Raw genomic sequence first — 5,753 nt, 5'->3', positions numbered from 1 at the left:
TGCTCTGCAAAGAAGTTCATTGTGTCCTTTTTTCAGATTCCACATGTCAGTGAAAGCATTTGATGTTGGTGTCTGATTGTCTGACTGACTTCACTTAGCATGATAATTTCTAGGTCCGTCCATGTTGCTAAAAATGCCAGTATTTCGTTCCTTAATGGCCGAGTAATATTCCATTGTGTATATGTACCACATCTTCTTGATCCACTCCTCTGTTGAGGGGCATTTAGGTTGTTTCCATGTCTTGGCTATTGACAATAGTGCTGCAATGGACATTGGGAGGACATGTGTCTTTTTGAGTCATGGTTTTCCCTGGATAGATGCCCAGTGGTCTAAGGTTTAGAGTGTCTCACTCTGAATGCCCAGTGGCAGTATGCTGCCCTCTTAGACATGGCCAATCTAACAGAAAGTGGTGGAATATTTCTTAAGGGACACTGTCATAGGAAATCCACTGATGAATAGTTGCCGTGATGACTAGCTTGAGCGAATGGTTTTATATTATTACTTTATTCACTTCTTAATACCATTAGAATTTTAGTGTGTGTCACCATAATAGAACTCTTTTTAATACATTTCCACAAACAGTGCCCTTATGGGTGCATTATTAGCCAAGTGTCCCCTTGGTCTAAGAGCATTAGAAAGAACATGAGAAGTAGGACATAGTTTGCAAGAAGACCCTGTGCCATGATCTGGGGAAGTGTGAGACAAGAATGATTTGTCAGAGAAACTCCTATATACCTACTCACTTGTTAAATAATGTCATTTGATGTCTGTGAACTATCACTTGGAAGTGAAAACGCTCCTCACCAGGTTGCCCCAGGCACCCTTTACATCCTTGTTCCTCAGAGTGTAGATGAAAGGGTTGAGTGTAGGAGTCACCACTCCATAGAAGAGAGCCATGAACTTGGGCTGGTCCCTAGAGATGGAGGAAGGGGGCTGAAGGTACATGCTAATGCCTGGACCATAAAAGAAGAAAACTACAATGAGATGGGAGGAACATGTGCCAAAGGCTTTTTTTCTTCCCTCCGAAGATTTAATCTTAAATACAGCATGTCCAATAGAAGCATAGGAAGCAAGAATGAAGCACAGTGGCACAGCTAACATGAAAATGCAAACCACAGAGAGTGTGAGCTCATTGGAGCCCTTCTCACCACAGGCGGCCTTTATCAGAACAGGAATCTCACATATCAAGTGATCCAGTGTGTTGTGACCACACAGTGGTAAGTGTAATGTGACAGTGGCCTCTGAGACAGCGTAGGTCATTCCACTCAGCCACACAGTGGCCACCAGTAGAATACAGGTGCACCGATTCATGATGAGGGTGTAGTGCAGCGGCTTGCAGATGGCCAGGTAGCGATTGAAAGACATAAGAGCCAAAAGCAGACATTCTGTGCCTCCCATTGTGTGGAAGAAATAAAGCTGAATGGCACAGCCCAGATAGCTGATTGTCTTCTCAGATCCTCCCAGGTGAAACAGCATCTGAGGGACAATGCTTGTGGTGTAGCACATGTCCAGAAAGGAGAGGTTGGTGAGGAAGAAATACATGGGGCTGTGCAGACGGGAGTCTAAGGTGGACACCAGAATGATGGCTATGTTTCCCACCATGCCATGGGGTATGTTAGAAGCAGAATAATGAATAGAGGAAGCTCTAGCCAGGGACGATCCGCAAAGCCTAGTAGAATAAACTCTTCTGGATGGCTTTTGTTAATTCGTTCCATTATCTGCAGTTTGCTTCCCCTGTATCGGAGCAGTGGCAGGAAAGGTAGAAAGATTTTGAGAAATGACAAACACAATTGTGTATAGTGGGACTATATGCACACAATTAAGCATCCATTCGTAGAAGATTGGGTGCAGTCACTTGGGTGGGTGGGGGAGGATAATTAAAAGATGTGACACCAGGGGACTTAATTTCTCCTCATGACCCTACAGCATAAAGACAGCTACCTTAAGCAAGTAACCAAACCTTTCTGAAATGGAATCTACTACTCTGTGTGATAAAGTTGACAATGAGCATGTCCTTGGGCTCTGGTAAGGATTGAATGCCAAGCAGAAGCGACTGTGTTTCAGATGCTCCAAAGTAATGCTTTTTCATCCCTTGGTTTGTAGAAATACCAGCTAAGTTTATTGGTTCCTACCTTCAGGTGCCTGATGAAGTAGATGTGGCTGGGTCTTAGGAATCAGATAGGTCTTTTTCAGAATCCCTGCTGCAAGGCCTTACTGAAATGTTAAGAAGAGTGAAAGGGTGGAGTTAGCTCTAGCACAAGGATTAGGTGGAGAGAACCTAGCCCTAGCCCTTAGTTATCATCTAGATAGGCTTGTCCAGATGCAGGTTGAATTATTATATCATCCCCATGGGGACTAAGAAGGCTTTTACAATTTAAATCCATCTTGGTCATTTAGAATTGAGCAAGAAACTTAAACCCTTAGATGACAGCTTGCTGAAGTATAAACTGAGAGACTTCAGCTATAAATATGTTTCCCCCAACTCAAACATTTGTTGTTGGATGTCCCTTTTCTTGCATAACTACTTTGTTGAAACCAGGCCGTTGATTGTTCATGTCAGAATTTATTATCTATCTTGTAGGAGTATTTCTTTATCCTGGGGGCTTATCTTGTTTTTAAGTAAGGCCTTGGCCTGTTATCAACAGCTTACTTACTTATATGTAGCTACAAATAGGACATTTATGTCCAGGGAACTGGAACAGGAGGAAAGTATTTCCACTGAGGACCAGAGAGTCATTGGTTTTGAGGCAGCAGATTACATTTGTAGGCTGGCAAAGCACAGTTTTCACATACTCTGTTTCTCTGAGTCCTCAAGGCCATCGTGTGAGGTGTCACACCGAACTCCCCTGGGCTAAGATATTATTTTGATTCCAAAATAACCCTAGGTCTGTTGTGCACAGTGAGATAATATCATAACAATTCCAGCTAATACTTAATGAGCCTTGTGTGCCAAACACTACAGTAAACCTTTCAGACCCATGAATCATCTAGTACCTATCCCCAAACCTTATGACAAAGGAAATGTTAGTATCTGAATTGTAAGATACTGTTAATCATTCATCCCAGTTGTCTGCTAATGACTAGGGAGGATCTAAAGATCAAAAAGCCATGAATCCCTTAAATGAGGTATTGAGATGGTGAGACTATAAATCCAGTTTTCAAGGTTCCATAGATGTATAGCTAAGCTCTAAAATTCTATGCTCGAACTCTGCTCTTTTCCATGTCATTCTCCTGGTATTTCATTACTTTCAATTCTCTGATATCATGACATTTTGTCCAATTTTTGATCTACTTCCAATAATATTCCATCAGGACATCAGGGCCTCTTTATCTCTGAATTTTTTTTCCTTTTGTCCTTGCCCCTAGGCATGCAGACATTCAGAGATCAAAGCTGAGCCACAGCAGTGCCCTAAGCCACAGGAGTGACAATGCTGGATTCTTAGCAGATAGGCCTCCAGGGAGCTCCTGTCTGTGAATGTTTAAAGTACTTTGTCTCTCCATCTCCACTAAGGTTTTTCATTCTAGCATATCCTTTTTTTTTTGCCACACCCATTGCATGTGGAACTTCCCAGGCCAGGGATTCAACCCATACTGCAGTTTTGGCCTTTGCCACATCTGCAGCAATGTGGGATCCTGAAGCTGCTGTGCCACAAGGGAACTTCTCTAGTGTATCTTTTTGTATATCATTTTTCATCACACAGCGTATTATTTATATTGACAGAGACTTTTAAGTTATGTGTAGGAAAATGTTATAGAAGAAAGGAGAGGTTTTTATCTGACTTCAAAATGTCTGGATAAAACAGGTGGATGGGTCAACCCATCAGATTTCTACTGCATATTTTAAAAGTTGACATGATTGGATGAAGGCTACACATTTCATTCAGGTATTTAATACCTTTCAGGAATAGTGTTTATTCAAATTTACATGCTTTTAAGATGGGTTTAAGTGATAGACTGAGAGACTCTGATTACAAAGAAAAATCCATTGCTTTCTACAGGCAGGAAACTAGTTATTTCCAAAGTTTAGAGAAGACTTCCAGAAATGAAATGCTGTCTGGTTTCCCGATGTATATTTGGTACTCTGATGTACACACATTCCAACCTTCCCTAAGAAGGTTTTTTTTTTTTTTTTTTTTTTTTTTTGTCTTTATGCTATTTCTTTGGCCGCTCCTGCGGCATATGGAGGTTCCCAGGCTAGGGGTTGAATCGGAGCTGTAGCTGCCGGCCTACACCAGAGCCGCAGCAACGTGGGATCTGAGCCGCATCTGCAACCTACACAACAGCTCACGGCTACACCGGATCGTTAACCCACTGAGCAAGGGCAGGGACCGAACCCGCAACCTCATGGTTCCTAGTTGGATTCGTTAACCACTGCGCCACGACGGGAACTCCTAAGAAAGGGTAGTTTTTAAAACAAGTATCTTTTTACTTACCTTATGTTGATAACTATAGTTTAAGCAAATGGAATTATAAAGGAACACATTTGAATTTTTCCAACTGGCCTAGGACAGAGAAATCTGTAGTACACAGATGAATATTTAAGAATGATATTCAGAAGTGTGTATTCCATTCGACACAATGCTGCCCCAAAGAAGAAAGCCCATATTAGGAAGACGACAGTAGGTAATATCAAGAGTGCTTTGCATGTGTGCAGTCTATTATATCCCGGAGACTCTTGGGCATTATTTTCAGACAGCCTGTTAATGCTTATCCCAGATGAGTTAGCAGACAAATTCCTTTGGGACAGAGTTCTCCATGGAAATGCTTCTGGTGTACAATTAGTTATCTACTGAATTGAGGTTGTTAGATATGTTTTAGAATAAACTCATTTGATTTCTCAAAACACTGGAAACTAATTTTACTTGATTATTTTATTCACTTATTATCTTTGTAATGTTTCTTTTATTGGCAATGCTTTTTTAAATTGAAGCATCATTGACATCCAACAAGACATTATTTTTCAGGTGTAGAGTGTAATGCTTTGACCTTCATATACATTGCTAAATGATCACAGTACATTAACCATCAGTCGCTATACAAAGTTACAATTTTTTCTTTGTGCAGAGATCTTTAAGACTTATTTTCTTAGCGGTTTTTCAGATCTGCAATAGTGACTGTATCACATCAAACCTGTACCACAGAAGTGACCTGAACCACTGCAGCGACAATGCCAGATCCTTAACCTCCCACCTCACAAGGGAACTCCAGGGTTCTCTGTTTTGTTACATGGATCTATGTGTCTGTTTTTGCTTGTTTGTTTTTAGGGCCACACCTATGGCATATGGAAGTTCCCAGGCTAGGGGTTGAATCGGAGCTGCAACTGCTGGCTTATGCCACAGCCGTAGCACTGCTGGATCTGAGCTGTGTCTGCGACCTATACCACAGCTCACGGCAATGCCCCTGAGTGAGGCCAGGGATTGAACCCACATCCTCATGGATACTAAGTCAGACTTGTTACTGTTGATCAACAATGGGAACTCCTATGTGTCTGTTTTTATGCCAGTATCATAGTGTTTTGTTTACGACTGCTTTGTAGTATAGATTGAAATCAGGGAGCGTGATGCCTCTGGCTTTGCCCTTAAGATTCATTTGGCTATTCAGGATATTTTGTGTTTCATACAAAGATTTAAAATTACTCATTCTAGTTCTGTGAAAAATGCCATTGGAATTTGATAGGGGTTTCATTGAATCTGTAATTGCTTTGGGTAATATTGATATTTAATTCTTGCAGCTCATGAGAGTGGAATATATTT

General features: G+C 41.3%; 1 pseudogene; it reads right to left on the bottom strand.

Moving 5' to 3' along the window:
* Window positions 1–777: 777 nt before the first annotated feature.
* On the bottom strand, window positions 778–1,715 carry LOC110258484 (olfactory receptor 2B11-like; annotated as a pseudogene).
* Window positions 1,716–5,753: the final 4,038 nt, after the last annotated feature.

The sequence above is a fragment of the Sus scrofa genome, chromosome 7 (genome assembly GCF_054392235.1).
Source record: "Sus scrofa isolate SSC_HxYL_T2T_F1_AM1 chromosome 7, Sscrofa_HxYL_maternal_Yorkshire_Landrace_v2.0, whole genome shotgun sequence".
Lineage (NCBI taxonomy): Eukaryota > Metazoa > Chordata > Mammalia > Artiodactyla > Suidae > Sus > Sus scrofa.
Note: the sequence above shows the minus strand (reverse complement) of the source record. Positions and strands in the feature narration are given on the sequence as shown.